The following is a 25,327-nucleotide window of genomic DNA, read 5'->3' as shown; positions in this document are numbered from 1 at the left end:
ATGGCTCAAATCTCACACTTACCGTGTCTACAACAATTTCACCCGAAAGGTTGAAGAGACGGTAGATGTGAAGTTTGATGAATCTAATGGCTCGCAAGTAGAGCAATTGCCAATCAATGTAGGAGACAAAGACCCTTCAGAAGCAATCCAAGACTTGTCTATTGGCAAAATTCGTCCAACGGAGGTGAAGGAGAATACCTTGTCCGTCCAAGTGGAAGCTTCTACTTCACAACAAGGTGAACCAAGAATTGATACGGAAGCATCCACAAGTGGGACACACCAAGATGAAGAAGACAAGGAAATGCATCAAGACGAACATCAACAACCTCCTTCTCCACCACGACAAGAGAACGACAATGTCAACAATGAAGAAGGCCAAGAAGAAGAACAAGATGAAGAAGATGTTCAACGAAGACCCAAGAAAAAGCTCTCACGAGTTCGAGCAAGAATTGCCAAAGATCATCCCATCGAGAAAATATTCAATGATATACAAACCGGGAGAATCACTCGCTCAAAGACTCGTTTAGCTAACTTTTGTGAAAACTATTCATTCATATCGAGTATTGAACCTACGAAGGTTGAAGAAGCATTGGAAGATCCGGATTGGATAAACGCTATGCATGAAGAGGTACAGAACTTTGAGAGAAACCAAGTTTGGACATTGGTTGAGAAGCCCGACAACAACCACAACATCATTGGTACCAAATGGGTGTTTCGCAACAAGCAAGATGAAGATGGACAAGTGGTTCGCAACAAAGCACGTCTCGTCGCCCAAGGGTACACACAAGTCGAAGGTATGGACTATGGTGAGACATATGCTCCCGTTGCTAGACCTGAGTCCATTCGCATCTTACTTGCCTATGCTAATCACCATAATATCACCTTGTACCAAATGGACATTAAAAGTGCTTTTCTAAATGGTGAAATAGAGGAGGAAGTTTATGTCAAACAACCTCCCGGCTTTATCAATCCTAAGAAACCAAATCATGTTTACAAACTTCACAAAGCTCTTTATGGTCTTAAACAAGCTCCTAGAGCATGGTATAAATGCTTGACCAAGTTCCTTATTGCAAGTGGTTTTGAAATTGGTAAAATTGATTCTACTCTTTTTACTAAAAGGGTTAATGGAGAACTATTTGTATGCCAAATTTATGTTGATGATATCATATTTGGTTCAACTAACCCTCTCTTAAGTGAAAAGTTTGGAAAGCTAATGTCAGAGAAGTTTGAGATGTCTATGATGAGTGAACTCAAATTCTTTCTCGGTTTGCAAATCAAGCAAACTAAGGAAGGTACATTTGTCTCTCAAACGAAGTACACCAAGGACTTATTCAAGAAGTTCAATATGCAAGAATGCAAAGGTATGCCTACACCCATGCCTACTAGTGGACATCTTGATTTGACCAAAGATGGTGAACCGATTGATCAAAAGGTTTATCGCTCTATGATTGGTTCTTTGTTATACCTATGTGCTTCACGTCCCGACATTATGCTAAGTGTGTGCATATGTGCACGTTATCAAGCTGCTCCTAAAGAATGTCATCTTAAGGCCGTGAAAAGGATAGTGAGATACTTAATTCATACACCAAACTTTGGCATTTGGTATCCTAAGAGGTCTTCTCTTGATCTTGTTGGCTATTCCGACTCGGATTATGCCGGGGACAAGGTTGATAGAAAGTCTACTTCGGGTACTTGTCAATTTCTTGGTAGATCTCTTGTGTCTTGGTCTTCCAAGAAACAAAACTTGGTATCCTTATCCACCACCGAAGCGGAATACATTGCCGCTGGTTCATGTTGTGCTCAATTACTTTGGATGACCCAAACTCTTAAAGATTATGGGATCTATGTGAAACATGTTCCACTGCTTTGTGACAATGAAAGTGCTATCAAAATTGGTCATAATCCTGTACAACATTCTCGAACTACGCATATTGAAGTTCGTCATCATTTCATTCGAGGCCATGTTGCTAAGGGTGACATTGATCTTAAGCATGTTCGCACCAATAAGCAATTAGCGGATATATTTACTAAACCTCTTGATGAGAAAGTATTTTGCAGGTTGACAGGTGAATTGAACATTATTGATGCTTCGAACTTGGAGTAGGAACTCCATTGGATACATGCAAGACATGAGCTTATGACTAATCCATGATATATCTCTTATGATGACTATCTTATGTCTTGGATATATTTGTACCTTGCATGTTGTCTAACCCATGTAGGTGCTTGGTTGAATCTAATTCCATGAGATTGCGACTCACTCACATCTTGAGCAATCTCTACATCACCAAGTCTCTACACAATGGTGGTTGAAGACAAGGAAGCACAAAACCATTCAAACATATCCTTTGACAAATTCTATGTTGAGCTTCATGATTGTCATTTTTGGATACACAGGTGCTCTTCCTTGCAAGAACTAACCCATGTAGGTAGATGAACTCTAACTCCAAGTGGTGCTCCCAACTCTTGATGAGCTACATCAACCTTGAGCACCCACACAAGTTCAACTACATGAGCAAGAACCACACCACCACCCAAGGTATGTTATTCCATCTTAGAGAAGCTTTACTCCAAGACATGATTCAAAGCAACTCAACAAGATGTGAATACATCAAGATGCGTAAACGAAAAATGGTAACCCCATTTTGAGCTTAAACGATGAGTATGACCTATGATCAAGTGTTCTCACTTGACTCCTAAGTCAATATACTCTAACATAGGTGACTATGTCACCGCCCAACTCTAGATGAAGTTCTCTTGTGTTCTTTTCTGTGTTATTGAATTTGTCTCATGCATGTTTATTTTCTTTCTCTTTTTCAACTTCATCTAGATCTTTCAGTTTCTTCTCTTCTCTTTTTGTTTTTGTTCTGCATTTTCTACATTCAATTCCTTGCAAATCCTTTAGGTAATTCATTGCAAATCTTTGTGAGATCCTACATGTCTAGTGAGCTGAGGTGACAAGTGTTTTTCTCTGTGTGAACTCGGTTTCACCGACTTGTAATTTTCGGTCCAGCCGAATCTTTTCGGTACCACCGAAACATGCCACTCGGTGCCACCGACTTCGCAACAGAAAAAAAACAGTTTGCCACCTGTTCTATATTTCTTCTGATCCAGCTCTACTCAATGAATCTTTTCCTCTACAAGCATCACAGTTTTATCCATTGCTTTGTGCTGAGTCTCAAGGACCAAACCTATACGACGGATTCCAGAAAGCCCTTCTTGGAAACTGATGTCAAAGGGGGAGAGAGAGAGATCACATCAAAGCTCAAGGGGGAGAGATAGTCTCAAGGACCAAACCTACAAGAGAGGAAGTATTTAGGGGGAGAAAGAGATTTCCAGGGGGAGAGAATACTCAAGGATCCTAGATGTCCCAGATGCTTGATGCTCAAGAGGAGAGATGTCACATGTCTTTTTGGGGGAAAGACATGTTCATATGTGCTTATTTTCATTAAGTTCTATCCATTTGTATCTTTCAGCTCTGATTTTCTGCTCCCTATCTTCTCCCAATATCCCATGTAAGATTCAGGGGGAGCAACACACCTAAGGGAAAGAAATCAGTCAAATTCTGTGCATATCTTTACTCTTGGGGACATGTTGAATCCAATGTGGTACCTTGTACTCACTCTCTACATGTCATCCCAGTCTTGGTTCTCTTGTGGCTTCCTTGGTTTGCTCTGGCTAGTGGAGGTACCTGTGTTATCTAACCTTGTTTGTGTAGGATCATTCCATACTAAGCAAGCCAAAGACTATAAGGTAAGTGTATGCATCAAAATCATGAGTATGAGGAATTCTTGCTCATGTACATACTGTTTGCAAGAAGGACTCATAAGCATGAAGGTATTTTCCTTGATAATCTTTTGCTCTGATGCATATGGCCAAGATACATGTAACACATTGCCTACTCTGTCATGGTTATGCTCTCACATGCCTCTATATTTCACATTTACATGAGTGCATACATGTAGGGGGAGCCTATGCTTGTTACATGTCCTTCCAAAGCTTTACTTGCTGTTCTTTATATCTTTATCTAAAGCTTTGATGTATGTTGCCATCAATCACCAAAAAGGGGGAGATTGAAAGAACAAGTGCTCCCTAGGTGGTTTTGGTAATTAATGACAACATATCTCTTGTTGGACTAACGTTTCTATCTAGTATGTTTCAGATAAGTTCAACAATGGAGTGGCATGGACTAAAGGTTGTGGGAAGTTCTCCAAGATGCTAAGGACAATGGATTGGCTAAAGTTTAAAGCTCAAGACTCTTCATTTTACATTTTAGTTATCCAAGATCACATTGAGTCCATAGGAAAAGCCAATACTATCAAGGAGGGATGAGGTTTTGCTTAATGAGCCTCTTGCTCAAGTGCTTAATGATATGCTCCAAAATCCTCGGCTACTTTCCCACTTCCACATATGATCTAAACCCAAAGCCAAACTCGGACCTACCGGTTATTTCTATCCGGCGCCAACGAGTTTCACTTGTCATAGCCACTGCCAGAAACCCTAATCAGTTCGGTCTCACCGATGGGATCTCAGTCTCACCGAGATGGGCTTGCAAACTCTCTGTTACCTATTGCAATACCCTCGGTCCCACCCACCGAGATATGCAATCGGCCCCACCGAGTTTGCTTGGCCAACTCTCTGTTTCACTTATTACCCAAATCGGTCCCACCGAGTTTGAGTAATCGGTCAAACCGAGTTTTGGATTTACCCTAACCCTAGCACATCGGTCCCACCGAGTTGATCCAGTCGGTCCCACCGAAAATCTCTAACGGTCACTAGGTTTACTATTTCGGTCTGACCGAGTTTGTTGATTCGGTCCCACCGAGATTGGTAAATTGTGTGTAACGGTTGGATTTTGTGTGGAGGCTATATATACCCCTCCACCTCCTCTTCATTCGAGAGCCATCAGACTAAGCCTACATTTCCAGCATCCTATTTCTGAGAGAGAACTACCTACTCATGTGTTGAGGCCAAGATATTCCATTCCTACCATATGAATCTTGATCTCTAGCCTTCCCCAAGTTGCTTTCCACTCAAATCTTCTTTCCACCAAATCCAAATCCTGTGAGAGAGAGTTGAGGGTTGGGGAGACTATCATTTGAAGCACAAGAGCAAAGCAAGGAGTTCATCATCAACACACCATTTGTTACTTCTTGGAGAGTGGTGTCTCCTAGATTGGCTAGGTGTCACTTGGGAGCCTCCGACAAGATTGTGGAGTTGAACCAAGGAGTTTGTAAGGGCAAGGAGATCGCCTACTTCATGAAGATCTACCGCTAGTGAGGCAAGTCCTTCGTGGGCGATGGCCATGGTGGGATAGACAAGGTTGCTTCTTCGTGGACCCTCCGTGGGTGGAGCCCTCCGTGGACTCGCGCAACCGTTACCCTTCGTGGGTTGAAGTCTCCATCAACGTGGATGTAGGATAGCACCACCTATCCGAACCACGGGAAAAACATCCGTGTCTCCAATTGCGTTTGAATTCTCCAAACCCTTCCCTTTACATTCTTGCAAGTTGCATGCTTTACTTTCCGCTGCCTATACACCCTTTGCATGCTTGCTTGATATGTATTGTGAATGTTGAAATTATGCCTAAACTCCACTTAAACCAAAAAGGCTTAAAAATTGCAACTTTAGCATTAAGTGTCTAATCACCCCCCCCTCTAGACACATCTACTTCAAGGTCCTACAGAAGGGTCGGACGGGGCTTGAGGGAAAGCTGGAGGCGTTAGAGTCCTTTGCTCAAGCCCAAAGGGATGATGGCGGCTTGAGGCATCGATGCATGCGGAGCTCGGAGAGGCCACGGTGAGGTGGCTGTAGATGTTGAAGCAGGGGAGGTAGGCTTGGGCGCTGGAGGAAGTAGTAATGTGGCGCCATGGAGTTCCTGGACGGCGGTGGCGCGCCTCCTGGCTCCTGGAGCGACGGAGCGATGGGGACCGACGAAGTGGCGCCCCGGCGGCCGTGCTCATGAGGATGAGGTCGGAGTAGGGCCGGCAGGGGCGCGGGCAGGTCGGCGGCATAGGCAGTGGGGCGCGCCATGGGAATCGGCGCGAGAGAGGAGCAGGGGAAGGAAGGGAGATCGAGAGGAGAGGGAGGTTTGGGCGCTCGGGCAGTGCTCTCCCTGGCTGCGCTAGGTGGAAGGGTACGAGGGAAGAGGGGATCGGGCTAGGGGTTAGGTTTAGGTTAGGTGGGCCTGCGGGGAAGGATGGGCCTAGAGAGGCCGGCCTGGGCTGGGCTTCTCTCTCCCTCTCTCTCTTCTTCTTTTAAGAGAAAAGAAATAGAGAGAAGAAAAGAAAAGCAGGGTTAAGAAAAGGATTTGTGCAAGGGGGCTATTTTCCCAGGCTCATACAAATGAGTTTTATCCAAGGAAAAAAAATAGAAGTGGCCCGAATGCAAGATTTAAATTCAAACTCATTTGAATATCATTCAAATGGGTTTGAATTGGGGCTAGGTTTTGGAAGTGCTCAAAAAAATGTTGAGATTAAAGAGAGAGCCCCGAAGATGGGAAAAAATTAGGCAAAGTTAGACAGTCAAAACTTGAAGAAGGAAAGGAAGGGATTTAACATGCATGTGTGTTGCGGTAAATTCCAAACTAATGGAATATTTTATATATCTCCCTAATAATATTGGGAGGATATGTTATAAAGAGAACTCACCATGTGAATTCCCTCGATTTAAATGGACCGAAGATCAATGCGATTTATTTAGTTGAGTTGCAAAAGATTTATGAGATGATGGCATGATGACATGATGCAATGCAAAAATAAAAGGGCAGGCATAAATGAAAAACACGGCGAAACCCGGAACATATGGAAGTCTTCTCGAGCATCGGTCTCGGGGCGTCACAACACTCCACCACTAAGAGAGGATCTTGTCCCGAGATCTAGGATGACACCGGATAGAAAACGGAAGAGGAAGAGGTAAAGCAAAGTTGCTTCTTTGACAAACGAGTGAAACCAATGAACCTTGAGAGGTTAAACAATTGGAAAGAAGAATACAACGGAGATGAACGAAGTTGAAAACACTCCGTTAGAAAAGAGGAACAAGGAACATCACGAGAACCCTGTAGGTTGAAAGACATAAGAAAAGTGTTACAATGGACAAGAAGTACATGCAAGCACTCCGGTAGAAACGAGATGTACAAGGAACGATAAGGATCAATTATGACAACACTCCGGTTGGAAAAGTGATACGAAACTTGATAAGATGAAAACAACTTGAGCACAGGGCACAACACTCCGGTTAAATGGATAAGCACGAAAAGAACACGATCCTCACAACTTGAGATGATGAGAGAAGAGAGAAACATCACAATGCCTCCGGAACGAAAGAATATAAATCATTGAAATGAAAGGATGGAGAAGAAATGCCAACTTATATCACAAAAGAGCTTGAAAAGGCATCCTTAGGATAAGGGTCGAAAGGAGCTGTTGGAAAACCCACAACAAAAAGGATAAGCTTGATATGGACTTATAGAAGACATCTCAAAATTATGAGGTGACAACCTGCCACTCACGGAAAAGATTTGATTGGATTGATATGACAAGGAGACGAGAAAACTATTTCACCGGGAGGATAAAAGAAGAACTTGGGTCATTTATAAACACCATAAATACCAACAATCCTTAGGGAAAGCTTTACGTGAAATATAACCGAATATAACTCCAATGAAGAGATTGATTGGTTGAAAAGATGTCTTGAGCGAAGAGAAAAAGATGGATCTAGATATGTCACTCTTGAAAACTTCTGAATCATCAAACACGAAGGGAAATTATCACCAATGACATAACACCACCTCAAAAGATGAGATATGAAAGAATTGCACTTCGAAATGCAAGATGAAGAATACTTGAAGTATAGCTTGGCGGATCATCGCTTCGAGAGAAAACTTGAAGAACAATTGGAGAATGAAAAGAATCCTTGACGAAACAGCATGTAGCCTCCATGAAGAACTCCGGGAAGAAAATTGATCATAAAAAGAAAGAGAAGTTGAAAACACAAGGTGAAGCCTTGTAATGATTGAGATGGATCTTTGTGGTGATGTCATTGCAAGAGCTTGAAACTCCGGGAAAGAAAAGATGACACAATTGAAAACCGAGAACTTGATGAGCCTCTGGAATAAGGAATTGAGTTTACTCGATGAAACAAGAATAAGAATTACATTATGCTTATCCTTCAACAATATAAATTGATGACAAGCAACGGATTTTGCATACTACTTATTCTCATAAAAAGGATTAAGATAGATATAGCGCCAACTTGAAGAGGCCTTCAACGAACCACCGGTAGGATTTGTAAATAATTAATGAATTGATATGATAACGAAGGAAGAAGAATCTTTGAAACGAACCACCGTAAAAATTGAAAACGAAGAAAAGATAAAGAAACACGGGGAAGAATTAGGGAATGAATGAAAATACTTGAGGGAATTTGATACATGAGAACGGAGAGATCATGATCTGATTACTTAATACTTGAATGAAGTACTGTATGATTTGGAGAACGATAGCTGAAAGCTGAGAATGAATAAATCTTCTGAAATGATAGCCTCCGAAGAATCAAACTGACAGAGGTTCTTGAAATGCTCCGGATGGGTGAAAAGAATTCTCACAATTGAAAACAATTATGAGAGGATGGCATCCAACTAGAACCATGAATCTTCACGAGAACGGAGCAAGTTTTTGGAGGAAAAACTCTACTTCGGTCTTCAAAATCTCAGAATTATGATGAGAAACACCACCATGACAATTGATGAGACACTCCGGGAGAATCCAAAAAAAATGAAGAGGTTGAGCCAACGATGAAAAGAAATTGAAAGATCTTGGAGAAAGGAATTTGAATGATGATAACTCATTCTTACATCAAACTTGGAGAAGAATTTGAGAGTAACTCCGGGAAAATAGAAGAGTCAGGTAAGATCCTGGGAAAAGACCTGTGGGTTAGGGCTCACTCATAAGGTAATCCGTTGAACAATTACTTGAAAAGGAGATTGTACCGGTTGATTTAAATGGCTTGAATGAGATAACAACCTCGGAATAGTTTGATCGAATGCAGAGTGGAAACATGAGTCTTCGAGATATCTTCAGCACTCCGGAACAATTGAATAGCAAGAGGGGAATGATTATGAGGAGCACCGGCATAAGAAAAGAATTTGGCAAAATGGATGGACTATGCTCAATACCGAAGCTTGAATTGAATCCATCGGAGAAGGAAAAGAATGAACAATGATGAACTTGAAGCTTCTGAGCATCTCCACGAGAATCACCGGATAAAACATTTAAAGAAAGAAACGAAGATACTTCACATCCATAAGATGGATACTTGATTAGAAATCCGAGTCCTTGAAGAAACTAGGTTGGGAGGGCGGGAAGAAAACAAAAGGAAACTTGGGACAGATGAAATAAATAATGTTGAGAAGACTGAGATTGGATCTTGCAAATGTTGAAATGATCGGATTCGCTTGAAGAGAAACACGCCGGTTGAAAAAGAATTGACATGACAATCTCGATGATCATGAAGGATTGGTATTCACATAGGAGTATGAGAACACTGCTTAGGAAAAGGTATGGAATCAACACTTGACTTCGAAGCAACTCGAATACCACAACTCAAAACAAAACAAAGGATTGGCTTGCAGAATAAGCCGGAACAAACATATGATAGAGATTTTGTCCGAAGTTTTCGTGGTGGGGCCGACATGGGCTCGATCGTACAGCATCATCATGTACAAGGCAGTGCACATGACATACGAAGCGTCCCCGAGTCAGCATAGCCATGGACTCTTTAAGACACAACGAGACCACTGTAAAATCAACTATGGATAGGCTCACCACTAGACGTCGAACCCCAATTTCATATCATACATTTGTCAGAAAGATATCCTACGATATACTAGAATTCCCACTTATAAACTCCCGAAAATTTCTGGTTATGCAATCGGGTGTTGGGGATACAGGGGAAGCATAATATCTCACCCAAAACTAGCAAATCCTACATCCAGCTGTATCCATCTGTCAACACATAACCAAGAAACCTTCGGAAATCATTTACCTCAACCTTCGAAAAGCATCCGTTATACGAGTTATGGCAATACTCCCGAACTCCCGCCCCAGTACTGGGTGGCTTCGAGGTTATCTCACCAACAAATGCATCAAAGAGATTTTCGATGTCGGCGAACTCAGGTATTCCAGAACTGTAACGATAAAATTGTGACGACAACACCTCGGAGCTCAACTCCCCGGGACAATGCCACAACCCCTAAATGTCAGGAGGCACCAAGAACAATGTTCTCGTCACAAAACCATCGGAACGATTCCAAGATACCCGCGTGATCCTAAATTTTTTAGTGAATTTGAGGAGAGAAGAGTCAAAACTCTACGTCAGGATGCCTCACCAGAGCGACGAAGGGACTGAGGAGTAAAAAGAATCCTACTCTCCGATATATATAATCCTATAAGACTCAAAACATTTTTGTAGACTCAACAACGCCAGCGATTCGATCAAGCAGGGGGCTCCTAAGTCGGGGAAGGCTCTGATTACCAGCTTGTAACACCCATGATGTGGCTATATCTCCCACGTGTCGAAGCATGACTTAGAGGCATAACCGCATGGTAGGCATGTCGCAAGAGGGGTAATCTTTACACATCCCATGTACTGAAAATAATGGCATAAAGAGTTGGCTTACAATCGCCACTTCACACAGTACATAAATATAGCATTACATCATCCATAATACAATCAAGGTCCGACTACGGAACCAAATAAAGAAAGACAACCCCTAATGCTAGATCCCCGATCGCCCCGACTGGGCTCCACTACTGATCAATTGGAAATGAAACAACACAACAAACACGATCTTCATCGAGCTCCCACTTGAGCTCGGTTGCAACATCTGCACTGGTGTCATCGGCACCTGTAACTGTTTGAAGTAATCTGTGAGTCACGGGGACTCAGCAATCTCACACCCTCGCGATCAAAACTATTTAAGCTTATGGGTAGGAAAGGGTAGTGAGGTGGAGCTGCAGCAAGCACTAGCATATATGGTGGCTAACTTACGCAAATAAGAGCAAGAAGAGAAGAAAAGCACGGTCGTGAACTAGAAGTGATCAAGAAGTGATCCTGAAACTACTTACGGTCAAGCATAACACAAAAACCGTGTTCACTTCCCGGACTCTGCCGGAAAGAGACCATCCTGGCTACACACGTGGTTGATGCATTTTAATTAAGTTAAGTGTCGAGTTCTCTACAACCGGATATTAACAAATTCCCATCTGCCCATAACCACGGGCACGACTTTCGGAAGTTCAAAACCCTGCAGGGGTGTCCCAACTTAGCCCATCACAAGCTCTCATGGTCAACGAAGGATATTCCTTCTCCTAGGAAGACCCGATCAAACTCGGAATCCCGGTTACAAGACATTTCGACAATGGTAAAAGAAGACCAGCAAAGCCACCCGAATGTGCCGACAAATCCTGATAGGAGCTGCACATATCTCGTTCTCAGGGCACACCGGATTGTCCAAACTTCCGGTAGGCCAGCCCAGAGTTGCCCCTGGTGGCCACCGGCGACTGACAGGTTGGACCAACACTCAGAGGAGCACTGTCCCGAGGGTTTAAAATAAAGATGACCCTCGGGCTCCGGTAACCCGAGGCAAAAAGCTTAGGTGGCAAATGGTAAAACCAAGGTTGGGCCTTGCTGGAGGAGTTTTATTCAAAGCGAACTGTCAAGGGGTTCCCATTATAACCCAACCGTGTAAGGAACGCAAAATCAAGGAACATAACACCGGTATGACGGAAACTAGGGCGGCAAGAGTGGAACAAAACACCAGGTATAAGGCCGAGCCTTCCACCCTTTACCAAGTATGTCGATGCATTAATTAATTAAATAAGAGATATTGTGATATCCCAACATATCCATGCTCCAAACATGGAGCAAACTACATCTTCACCCGCAACTAGCAACATTATAAGAGGGCTGAGCAAAGCGGTAACATAGCCAAACAACGGTTTGCTAGGAAAGGTGGGTTAGAGGCATGACATGGCAATATGGGAGGCATGATATAGCAAGTGGTAGGTATCAAAGCATAGCAATAGAACGGGCAACTAGCAAGCAAAGATAGAAGTGATTTCGAGGGTATGGTCATCTTGCCTGCGATCCGCAAGGAAGAAGAACGAGTCCATTAAGAAGACAAATGGACGAAGCCGAACGAATCCTCACAAAGCAACATTATCGAAACTAACCCGAAGAAGCAACACCAGAAAGAAACAACCAACATAGTAATCAACCATCACATAATCAAGGCATGATGCACAACCAAGTATGATGCATGTCCGGTTAAATATGCATGGCATGGAAAAGTGCACGAACAAAACTACAAGTTAAATGGAGCCCAATATGCAACGAGTTGCATATTGACAGAACACCACATCAATTATTTAGTTCAGTCCTGGTGAGAAAACTTAACAATATTACATGTTGATTAACATGGAAAGAGGTGAAGCATAATAAAACTACCTAACTAGGCAAGTTTAAATGAGGCCGGAACAACAAGCAACAATTCCGGAAAACCTCATATGCATTTAGCAATTGAAGCAAGCAACAATTTAATCATTCTTGAAGTTGTTATCATGATGCGGATGATATATGCAAGTGTTATGCAATATTTATGAAAAATGTAGATAAGAGCATATTAAGAAGCATTTGTCATCGTGGCGGAAATGAAAGGGGTGCCACGGCGACGATAATGAAACGGTACCACAGCAACGTTCCGGTTCCGACAACTCATTGAGACTTCGGTGCAAAAGAAAGTGACGGGAGAGTGTCATGCGATGAACGGTGGGGTGCTCCCGGTAAACGGGTTCCCATGGGTTAGTGGCATGGAAACGAGTGACAATACGGACACGATGCAGACAAAGTGTGCATCTCATACAACACAAGCATACGTTCACGGGCGGTCGTGTCGGGGTTATACCTTTATAGCTTGCATTATCGGAGTAGTTCGAGTTCGATGCGGTGTAGGGGAAGTAGACGTTCGTAGTTGAAGAAGTCATACACGGGCGCAGTGGGTAGTAGTGGTACTATCGATCCTCGGGGACGAAAGTGGTAGTAGGGGTACATGGCGACGGTAGTTATACATGGTTCTTCGGCCACGGTCGTAGTCATACAACGTTTTCGTAGATGTTCAGGGTCACGGCGAGAAACTTGACGTCCATGGAGTCTTCGAGGGTTGACGGTAGTGGTACTTGGCAAAATGCACGTCGACGGTAGTTGTGCTCGTATCGTCGTGGTACTTGGCGATTTCGGAGACGGGGGAGGACGAAATTGGCGGTCCTCGTAGAACTAGTACTTGGCGTTATCTCCGGTTCGATGGTCGTTTTAGGCGTCGGGCGTCGAGGTAGTTGGCGTAAAACCTTGTAGTCGTGCGGGCGGTCTTTGCAGTCAAACACGAAGCCATGAAGAAGCACGAGTCATAGGCGGTGTGGTAGCCGTGGAGCAGCCAGGGGCTTGGGTCAGTGGCGCGAGGGCTCGCCGGATCTTCCCGGACCCAGCGCGAGGAGGGCAGGAATGGTCGAACGGTGCAGGACCGAAGCTCCGACGAGCTGGACCCCAACGAGGCAGGGTCGGACGGGGCTTGAGGGGAAGCTGGAGGCGTCGGAGTACTTTGGTCAAGCACAAAGGGACGATGGCGGCTTGAGGCGTCGATGCATGCGGAGCTCGGAGAGGCCACGGTGAGGTGGCTGTAGATGTCGAAGCAGGGGAGGTAGGCTTGGGCGCTGGAGGAAGCAGCTATGCGGCGCCCTGGAGATCGTAGACAGCGGCGGCGCGCCTACTGTCTTCTGGAGCAGCGGAGCGATGGGGACCAGTGAAGTGGCGCCCCGGCGACCATGCTCGGGAGGATGAGGTCGGAGGAGGGCCGGCAGGGGCGCGGGCAGGTCAGTGGCATAGGCAGTGGGGCGCGCCATGGGGATCGGCGCAAGAGAGGAGCCGGGGAAGGAAGCGAGATTGAGAGGAGAGGGAGGTTCGGGCGCATGGGGATGGGATCGGGAAGCGCTCTCCCTGGCGGCGCTGGGTGGAAGGGTACGAGGGAAGAGGGGATCGGGCCAGCGGGGAAGGATGGGCCTAGAGAGGCCGGCCTGGGCTAGGCTTCTCTCTTCCCCTCTCTCTCTCTTCTTCTTTTAAGAGAAAAGAAATAGAGAGAAGAAAAGAAAAAGGAGGGTTAAGAAAAGGATTTGTGCAAGGGGGCTATTTTCCTGGACTCATACAAATGAGTTTTATCCAAGGAAAAAATAGAAGTGGCACGAATGCAAGATTTAAATTCAAACTCATTTGAATATCATTCAAATGGGTTTGAATTGGGGCTAGCTTTTAGAAGTGCTCAAAAAATGTTGAGATTAAAGAGAGAGCCCCGAATATGGGAAAAGAATTAGGCAAAATTAGACAGTCAAAACTTGAAGAAGGAAAGGAAGGGATTTAAGATGCATGTGTGTTGCGGTGAATTCCAAACTAATGGAATATTTTATATAGCTCCCTAATAATATTGGGAGGATATGTTATTAAAAGAACTCACCATGTGAATTCCCTCGATTTAAATGGACCAAAGATCCATGCAATTTATTTAGTTGAGTTCCAAAAGATTTATGAGATGATGGCATGATGACATGATGCGATGCAAAAATAAAAGGGCAGGCACAAATGAAACACACGGCGAAACCCGGAACATATTGAAGTCTTCTTGAGCATCGGTCTCGGGGCGTCACAGGTGGGAGGAGGGAAACGACCCTGCGGGTGGACCCCGCAGGTCAGTGACCTTGCCAGCGAGCCCCTCCCGTTTAAGTGGAAGCATACCAGCCTCGCCCCCGCTTCCCCGCAGCGAAGACGCCCCAACTCGAGTATGCCTCCGACGTGGCCCCTGCCCGCGTGTCACCGAGCCGCTGGGCCGGCCCAGTAGCGTCCTGCGGCTAAACCTCGCCCTGTACGCCTCTTAAGGGTAAAGCCCTTGTCTGTTACTTTTTTTTCCAGATAGCTTGTAAAATCCATAGAGAAGTCAAATAGGGTCCAAATTTGATGATTCAAATTTATGCTGACTCCATAAATCAAGATCTATTTCGTGAGCCATAGTGAACATTTTTACCGTGCCTAGTTTCCACTGGATCTAATAAAAAGGTCATTTAGCCACATAAGTCGACTTCAAAAATCCATATCATATCTATTCCAACTCCAAATCTAGTGAAACCAATTTCTAAATGTTTCTAAAATCATGTCTAATTTAATGGGTACTTTTACTCATTTTTATAAAAAGCCATTCTGTAGATAACTTGCAGATCCATTAAATCCCTTATATCCTTCATATTGAAATTTTCCAAAATATCCACTTATCCAATTCCAATGAAATCACTTTGGTCATTCCTCATATGACCAAAGGTATCCTAGAAAAGTCCAACTCACATTTTTAGAGCACTTTTATTTTTTCCTTGTTGTGTTGCTTATTGTGATTGTTTCCGTCGTTAGTTGGCGAAGTAGACGGAGTACTTGGAGATGGACCAGAAGGTTTGAAGACTTTGAAGGACAAGGCAAGCAGCCCTTTGACCATGTCTATGAAACCTTTTTATGCATGTCATATCGCACTTTTATTGCTTGCATCGGAGACATGATGATGAGGTGACCACATGGGGTGGTTTGCCACCGTACTTCCTGTTGATACTTGCATTGTGCATGACCCTACCTTCTTATGAGGGTTATGCCGGTGGGAGTAGATAGGATGCTAAAGTAGTTACTACACAAAAAGGGACAGGAATATGCATTGTGATGGAGACAAAGAATTTTCAAAATACTTTTTCGAAAACCCCGTCGGGTGCCACTTATGCCCGAAGGATATAATGAGTTGGGTAACCACTTGATGACGAAGTGGTCTACCGAGGCAAGTGTGTGTGTTGTTTTCAAAATGGATTGGTTTAAGTTGTGACCGTTATTCCAACCTTACATGCGCAACAACTCTATCCTTATATGGGAAAGGGCATTATTGATTTCCTAGGCCGATTTCATGACGGGAGAGTCGTTATCGCGCTCTCTCGGGATGGGGTCATGCCAGGTAGGGCGGCCATGACTGTTTTCACAGGGCACCAGACACATCGTTGGTACCCTGTGCCAGTGGTATGTGATGAATATGGGAGCGAGGCTCCACAATTTTAAGATGACAAATGTTGGGCACGGGGGTTACTACCAATCGAGTGGACTCTATGTTAGTGTCGTCTAGGGAAAGATAGTGATCGGGTGCTTACCCCGGGTACTTGAGGTACCATGGGTCGTGGATGACACGGAAGTTCCCTAGATCTTGTGGGTAAAGTGTGCAACCTCTGCAGAGTGTAAAACTATTCGAATAGCCGTGTCCACGGTCAAGGACAGTTGGGTAACCGCTCTTGAGCTATGTCCATATGTTTCCGACAAACAACACGGTTTGCTAAATATGTTGATGTGATTCGTGAGGAAGTCACGATGAGCTTGAGCACGAGTTGTTCACAACTCCTTTTCTATGTTAATGTCTGTAACCTCCTGATACTTGTTGCAGACGCATTCATGTCCTCGATAAATGTTGATCATACCTGCATGAAAAAAACTAGCTTTCCACAAAAATGCCAATTTAGCAGTAGTGCCTTGCATAATTATTCTGTTATCACCCTTGGGTTGCTTGCGAGTACATTCAAAGTACTCATTGGCTTGCCGCTGGTTATTTGATTGGCCAGGCATGGAAGAACAGGAGTTCGAAGAAGAGTTCTTTGGAGACGAACGTGCGAACTAGGACGTTTCCCAGTCAGAATGCCTGTAGGGTTAAGGCAGATGGCATGGGTTCTACCTACCGACGAAGATTTCCGCTGCTTAAGTTTATTTGGTATTTAGACCTTGCAGCTTTATCTATGTAAGCCTTGACCATAATGGTCATAATTTGTGTAAGATGGTATGTATGGATGTAAGACTCTTGTTATTCAGCTTCTCTGTGTTCACTAAGCATTGATCTCTGGGATCACTGTACACATGCATTCGGTGATCACGATGTATGAGTCGGGGTCCCCACACGTTGAGGGTGGATATTTAAGAATAAATATTTTTTAAGAAAACTTGTTTATTCGTCTTTTTCAAACTTTGATTCATTCATATGATAGAATTTTAATATGGGTTTAAATAAATTGGATCTTGGTGGAGGCGGATCAACGAAGAGGAAAGCTTAAGCACACCCCTACCTGGCGCGCAAAATGTCGGATTTCGGGTTCCGGCAAAACCCTTAAGGTCTCGAACACTGGGGTGCGCACAAAGATCTCTCCCCCCCTCTAGCTCGCACTCGACACGACCTCACGGCCTAGCTCGACGAACCCAAAAAACGAGAGACACAAGATTTATACTAGTTCGGGCCACCGTTGTGGTGTAATACCCTACTCCAGTGTGGTGTGGTGGATTGCCTCTTGGTCTGAGGATGAAGAGTTACAAGGGAAGAACAGCCTCCTATGGAGAGTTGTTCTTGTGCTCGGTGAACTAGTGTGGTGCCCTTGGTGGAATGGATCCTGTCCAAGATGAGATCTTAGGATCAGCCCCCTGCCTATGGTGGTGGCTAGTCCTATATATAGAGGCCCGGGTCCTCTTCCCAAATATTAGATGGGAACAGATCCCACAACGGCCAAATTCAAAGGGAGACAACTAGTACAAGTTATCTTGACAAAAGTGGTCTTCGCCTGCCAAAGTCTCTGGTGGTGACGCTGTCTTGGGCTCCATGGTAACCTCCGTCCTGATGTCCTGCTGGTATTGGTCTTATTGCAATGATATGGAAACCTTTGCCTGATGCCTCGGTACTCCTCGCCTGCGCTTGCCTCTTTAGCACCAAAGAGGAAACGAGGACACTACGCGCGCTGGCGCCCGCCTGGCTCCGGTCGTCATGGCTTGCGTCACAGGAACCTCGCAAGGTGTCCCTTGCCTTGATCTCTCCGCCCCTCGCGAGCCAGCCTGGTGAGGCCGCCCCTCAGGAGGTCTTGCATCGTCCACCTCGCAAGGCTTGGCTGCTCGCGAGGGTCTTGAGTGTTTGCTGGTGAAGATGGGCCATACTACGCCGCTGGTGGAGCCACGTTGCGGGCCGCAGGAAGGCAAGTCTGGGGACCCCCGTTCCCAGAATGCCGAAAACACTTGCCAAATTTTAATTCAAATAATGTGATTTCTTGAGCCCATGTTTGGATTCTGTAAGGCTCGTACTTGTATTATCAACATATCAATGAAAAAGATGAACCTTGCTGGGAACTCGTGCATGTATATGTCAATGCACAGGTGGGGTACCTCTTTAGTCTAAGTAAACGAGTCTTCCCCGATAGGCTATCCTGCCCGTACCCTTCTGATTTTTCTTGCCGGAGAACTGAGCCTACCGGGCAAAACATAAAGGGACTAGCCCCCCGCCAACCCCTTTTCACCAAAGGCCACTGTGACCATCCTGACCAAAGCAACATTCAAGTCAAGGATGGGAGCACCTAAGTTTCAAAGAGCGGATAGGTTTTCTTATGCACAAGTCTCTGCTTACAGAACACTTATGGATAGGAGGTGGAACTTATCTGTTTGGCTTGCCAGAGATCGCAGTGTTGGTTCACTTCCTCATCTCCTTGTAGAGGCCAAGTTCACGGTAGGAACCCGCAACTTCATGCATATGGGAGTGATGCAAGATGCGATCCTATCTATATGCATATGCAGATGCTTACGCGATGCTCTTGGAATGCTTATGCATGCATGCAACTTGGTTGGGGCCCCCCAGCGCTTTGTTTATTTCTCTGGTGCTCAGGGTCATCGCCTGGCTTTGTCCAAGGGGTTACATGCAACTAAGGCAAGGCATGTACAAAAGGGTAGCTGCCGGGCAGGGCCCGATAGCCGTTCCTTATGGGTAGAACTTGAAGAGATGCTCAATATTCCATGAGTTTTGCAGTTTAATGCCATATCCAGTGTCCAGACGGACTGCGCCAGGTCTTGTGATTCGTACTACCTGGTAAGTGCCTTCCCACTTTGGTGTTAACTTGTTTGTACCGTTGGCGGACTGAACGCGCCTAAGGACAAGGTCGCGTTCCTCAAAACACCAGGAATGAACCCTGTGGCTATGCTAGCGACGCAGGGCCTACTGATAGCGTGCAGCACGGGTAGCAGCCCGAAGACGGTTCTCCTAAGTGTTGTCATGCCGGTGCTGATCTTGCGCTAATTCATCGTAGGCAAGCACTCGAGGATACACGTAAATGAGTCCCATGGAGATAACTGCTTCTACCCCATAGACTAGGTAGAAGGGAGTCTGCCCGGTAGCTTGATTTGGTGTCGTTCAGAGGGACCATAGAACTACTAGCAGCTCATCGATCCACCGCTTGCCATGCTGCCGCAGCGTATCAAAGGTTCTTGTCTTGAGACCCCACAACACTTCAGTGTTCACCCTCTTAGCTTTTCCATTGCTTTTGGGATGTGCACAGAGGCAAATGAGATCTTGCTTCGGAGGGTATGAACATATTACATGAAGGCACAGCTCGTGAACTGGGTGTCGTTGTCGGTAATGATCCTTCACGGAACTCCAAAATGACACGCTAATTCTTTCAAGAACTTGATAGCTAACTGAGCAGTCACCTTTCTCATGGCAGTCACTTCCAGCCACTTTGTAAACTTGTCAATAGCAACATACAAGAATTCAAAGCCGCCGATTGCTCGGGGGAAATGGCCGAGGATATCGAGCCCCCGGATCGAAAATGGCCATGATAAAGGGATTGTCTCAAGAGCTTGGGAAGGCAGGTGTATATTCTTGGAATGGAACTGGCAGGATTCAGATCTGGTGACTAGCTCGACTCCATCTTGGAGGGCTTAGGGCCAATAGAATCCATGCCGGAATGCTTTCCCAACCAATGCCCCTGATCCAATGTGGGAGTCGCACATACCTTTGTGTATCTCAGCCAGTAGTTCCTTTGCTTGTTCCCGGCAGATGCACTTCAATTTCAGACCGTTGGGCCTCCTTCTGTATAGAGTGTCATCGACAAACTGATACATACTGGCCCTCCAGGCTACTCTTTCAGCTGAATCCTGATCACCAGGAAGTTCCCCGGTTTGGAGGAAGTGGACTATGTGCCTCACCCAAGCTGGAGCTTGAGGCTTGGCAACAAGGACTAGCGGCACCTCCTATACTGCGAGGGCACATTCCTCATTCGAGGGGACCATCGGCCCGCCTAGAGGGTGCGGTCTGGAAGGTGGTGAGGAGTTGTTTCCGGGAGGGTCTCTGCCGGGAGCGGAAAGCTCTATCGGGAGAGGCTTACCGGAGTCCATCTTTATCCTTTTCTGGGCCATTGTTGTAAGGGATACGGAGGGCCGAGTAAGACGGAGAACAAAAGTCCCTGGTTCCACAGGAAGCTTCTGCACATCACACTTTGATAGATGATCAGCTATGTTGTTTTCCGCACGGGGTACGTGCTCTTTTTGTAATCCGTCAAAGCGCTCCTCTAATCTCCTTATTTCCTCAACGTATGCTTCGATCAATGGGCTTTGGTAATCCTTGTTGACTTGTCTGACCACAAGCCGTGAATATCCTCGAATGATCAGCTTCTTAATTCCCAATTTCACTACAATCCTGAGACCGACAAGGAGTGCTTAAAACTCTGTTGTATTGTTGGTGTCTTCTAACAGGGCAAAGTGCATCTGGGTTACGTACTTCAAGTGCTCCCCGGAGGGGGCAACAAGAAGCACGCCAGCCCCTGCACCTTGCAAGGAAAAGGCACCATCGAAATACATAATCCATTCTTGGGGCGCCTCCTTGCTGGGGATAACCGTTTCCCGTACTTCTTCATCAGGGGTTGGCATCCATTCTGCAATAAACTCTGCCAATGCCCTGCTTTAAATTGTTGATGTGCTCTCAAAATTCAGACCAAAAGTGGATAACTCCAAAGCCCACTCTACTATTCTACCGGTAGCCTCAAGGTTTCGGAGTATCCTTTGCAACGGGAAGCGAGTGACAACCATGATCTCATGGGCTTGGAAGTTGTGGCGTAGTTTCCTTGAGGCCATGATGAGACCAAAGATTAACTTTTGCACGCCAGAGTACCTCGACCTAGCCCCTTGTAGTAAGGAACTGACGAAGTACACTGGGCGCTGCACCACTTTCTTCCTTGTCATGTCCTTGGGTTCGCTCTCGCTATCGTGCTTATTTCTGTCCTGAACCCTCTCTGGCTCTGCCAGTCCTTGCTCGCTCTCTGCTTCGTCCACTTCCCTCTATGCCACCAAGGCTGTACTGACCACTTGGTTGGTTGCCTCCAGGTATAGCAGCAATGGTCCTTGTGGTTTGGGAGTAACCAACGTGGGAACATAGGACAACTAGGTCTTCAACTCTTGTAAAGCTGCGTATGGTTCTTGTCACAGCCCTAGCTCAACCCCTGTTATCTTTTCTTGATCATCATGTCATCGTCATTTTAATTCATGCAATTTGAATTGAGGTAACTGGAAACCCTCAGAAATTAGTTCAGAAATGATCAACATTAAAATCTCATCGAAGGAGCCCAAGAAAATGTTCCTGTTAAACCTTGAAGAATATTGGCAAGAATAAAATTCAAACCAATATTCTTGGAGGCTTTAAATTATTTATTTTGGGATTTTGATTTAAATCATAAACTATTTGAGTTGGATTTATTTATGATATAAAATAAATAAATGTCCAATTATTCTGAAACTTTTTATGGGGCCCAGGAAATATCCATTTAGCTCCAATATTAAATTTCAGGATTTTGCAAAATGATCTAGAACTTCTACTAAATCACAACAGAGGAATAAAAATAGAAAATAGATTAAAATAGAAGAACCTCAGAGAGGAAAGAGCTTACCTGCAGCCCACCTGGCGGCCACTTACATGGCCCAGCCACCAGGGGCAAGGTTGTCTTCAACCTTGCGCCTACTTGCAGCCAGCGCACGCGCCCGAGCAGCCACCTCCTGCTTCGCGTTGTCAGTGCCTCCTACGCTCTCATCTTGCCTTGTGGAGCTTCCCTGGATGCCCTGAACCTTCTCCCTCTCTCTCTTTGATCTCTCCCTCGGCCTCTAGCTCCTTCTCCCAAACGCGCCCGAGCACCTCCGTCGCCACCATTCGCTCCAACTACGCTCCCCGTCGCTGCCTCGCCTCACCACCGCGTCCTAGAGCTCCGCCACAGTCGCATACGCCTCCTAGATGACTATCAACATCCTGGGAAGGGGGGTACATAGAGTTGCCTGCCTGTGGCCCATAGCATGGCTCCGTTGACGGCCTGGTACGGCCCAGCTTTAGCAACAAAAACTCAATACCCTCGCGAGGGGCCATGCCTTGCGAGGATGACAACACCGAGACCTCCCTGGGGGCGGCCTCACCAGGCTAGCTCCCGAGGAGTGGAGATATCAATGCGAGATGCACCTCGCGAGGTCCACATGACATGAGTCATGACGACCAGGGCCAAGCAGGCGCCAGCGGGCGCAGTGTACCAGTTTCCTCTTTGGTGCTAAGGAGGCAAGCGCAGGCGAAGGGTCCCGAGGAATCAACTAAAGGTTTCCATATCGGTGCAACAAGACCAAGACCGCCAGGATGATAGGATGGAGGTCATTGCGGAGCCCACTGCAGCATCACCACCAGAGCCTTTTGCAGGCGAAGACTACTTTGTCAGGATAGCTTGTACTAGTTGTCCCCCTTCAAATTTGGCCGTTGTGGGATCCCTTCTCGCCTACATTTGGGAAGAGTACCAAGGCTACTATAAATAGGAGTTAGCCACCACCATAGAGGGGGACAGATCAATCAGATCATCCACACACCCACTAGCTCATCGAGCTCAAGAACACCTCACCTCCTGAGGTTGTTCGTCCACTATACTAGTTCACCCTCAGCCCCTTGAGGCAATCCACCACAAAGCTGGGGTGGGGTATTACACTGCAAGGTGGCCCGAACCAGGATAAACTGATGTGTCTCTTGTACCTTGGGTTCGTTGAGATAGGCCGGGGAATCATCGAGCAGGCAGACTAGGAAGAGGGAGTTCTTCGCACGCACCGCAGAGTTCGAACATCTAAAGGGTCCGCGCAACCCCGAATCCGACATTTGGCACACCTAGTAGGGGTGCATCGAACCTCTGCTTCTCCCTCCGCTTCGTCTCTCTACTCGCTTCGTCTCTTCGTTCAGCTCTCATGGTAGGTGCCGCCCCTCTGGCCGGATCGACCGGCGCGTGCGGAGGCGCCGAGGGACTCCGAGCCTTCACCCCTGCTTTGCGACGAGTGCGGTGGCCACCCAAGTTCAGGCCAGACCTGCCGCCCCGGTACGACGGCACGGTGGACCCGGCAGGCTTCCTTCAGGCATATGAGGAGGCCGTCTGGGCGGAAGGCGGTGACGACAAGGTAATGGAAACTAGTTCCCCATGCCCCTTGCTGCCATACCAAGCGCCTGGCTTCTTAGCCTACCAGAGTCTTCCGTGGCCTCCTGGGAGGAGCTGTGCGGCCTCTTCGTCGCGCACTTCGCGGTACCGGTGCCCCACGCTGTCACAGCCCTCCTCGGCGGTTCTCAGGCACCGCCCTCGGATGGGCATATCAAGCAGTTCTTTCGCCAAGAGGGTGTCGCATGCGTGCAGAAAGGATCTCCTCCGGGATGGGTGACACTTGAGGCCAACCTCACCATCGACTCAAGAGATCATCCTGTGACCACCACGGGCGTAGGCACCCTCTCGATGCTCTACACCCCAACCATCTGTAACGTGGCGGTAACCAAGACTCTCATCCATGGCGGGGCCGGGCTCAACATATTGTCCGTGGATGCTTCTGGCTTGCTTCACATATCACACAGCCGGCACCGCCCTACCAAACCATTCTCCGGGGTCATCGACGGCTCCACCAGCCCCCTGGGACATATCCGTCTCCCAGTCTCCTTCGGTACCCGTGACAACTACCGCACCGAGCTCATCGACTTCGACATCGCCCACATCGGCCTCCTGTACAACGCCATCCTCGGGTACCCAGCCTTAGCCAAGTTAATGGTGGCAACTCACCCCGCCTACAGCCTCATGAAGTTGCCATGGAGCAGCGGCATCATCACGGTGGCCGGGGACACCAAAGAAGCACTGGCGGCTCTCAAGCTCGCCTTTAGGACCGCGGCTGCCGCTCGGCCGGTGGAGGAAGGAACCTCGGGGGTTCCATGGGTCACGCCAGCAAAAAAGAAGTAGTTGTTCTCCCCAGACCGGGCCAAGATGAAGCAAGTGACAGTCAACCAAGATTTAGGAGCCAGTTTCAACATAGGTGCCAACCTCGCCTCGGACCAAGAAAAGGCATTGCTCGATTTCTTGCACGCAAACAAGGAGGTGTTCGCATGGGAGCCCAAGGACTTGGCTGGAGTCCCAAGGGGAGTGATCGAGCATCACCTGAATTTGGGCCCTGATGTGCGCCCAGTAAAGCAAAAGGCGCGGCGGCAGTCCACGAAGAAGCATGCCTTCATCGTCCAGGAGACCCGCAAACTACAAGAAGCTGGTGTCATCCGCGAGGTGCGGTACCCAGAGTGGCTGGCAAACCCGGTCGTCGTGCCCAAGAAAGGGGGGAAGGAGCATGTGCTTCTATTTCACCACCCCCAACAAGGCATGCCCTCAAGACCCCTTTCAGCTACCACACATTGACCAGATCGTCGACTCCACCACTAAGTGCGACCTGTTGTGCTTCTTGGATGCATTCTCAGCATACCACCAAATCAAGATGGCGGTACAAGATGTCGAGAAGACGGCCTTCCTGACCACATGCGGGGTGTACTGCTACACCTGCATGCCCTTTGGGCTGCGTAACACTGTAGCAACCTTCCAGCGGCTGATGCACATCGCTCTGGGCCAACAGCTTAGGAGGAACGATGACGCCTACGTCGACGACATAGTGGTGAAGTCTTGGGAGGCAAGGACCCTCATCGAGGATCTGGAAGAGATATTCGCCAGCCTGCGCAAGGTGGATCTGTGGCTCAACCAAGAGAAATGTGTGTTTGGCGTCCCCTCCAGCAAGCTATTGGGTTTTCTGGTGTCACACAGGGGGATCGAGGCGAACCCGGAGAAAGTCAAGGAACTAGAAAGGACGAGTCCGCCACAAACTCTCAAGGAAATGCAGAAGCTGGCGGGCTGTGTGACCTCGTTAGGGTGCTTCATTTCCAAGCTGGGGGAGCACGCTCTCCCATTCTTCAAGCTGATGAAGAAGAAGGGCCCGTTTGAGTGGACTCCGAAGGCTATCGCAGCATTCCAAGACCTCAAGAGATACCTCACCAACCCATAGGTGATGGTGGCCCCGCGTCACCTCGAGCCCTTAGTGCTTTACCTGGCCACCATGCCTCACT

Source organism: Triticum urartu, chromosome 3 (genome assembly GCF_003073215.2).
Source record: "Triticum urartu cultivar G1812 chromosome 3, Tu2.1, whole genome shotgun sequence".
NCBI lineage: Eukaryota > Viridiplantae > Streptophyta > Magnoliopsida > Poales > Poaceae > Triticum > Triticum urartu.
The sequence above is the reverse complement of the archived record's forward strand: the minus strand, read 5'-3'. Positions refer to the sequence as shown.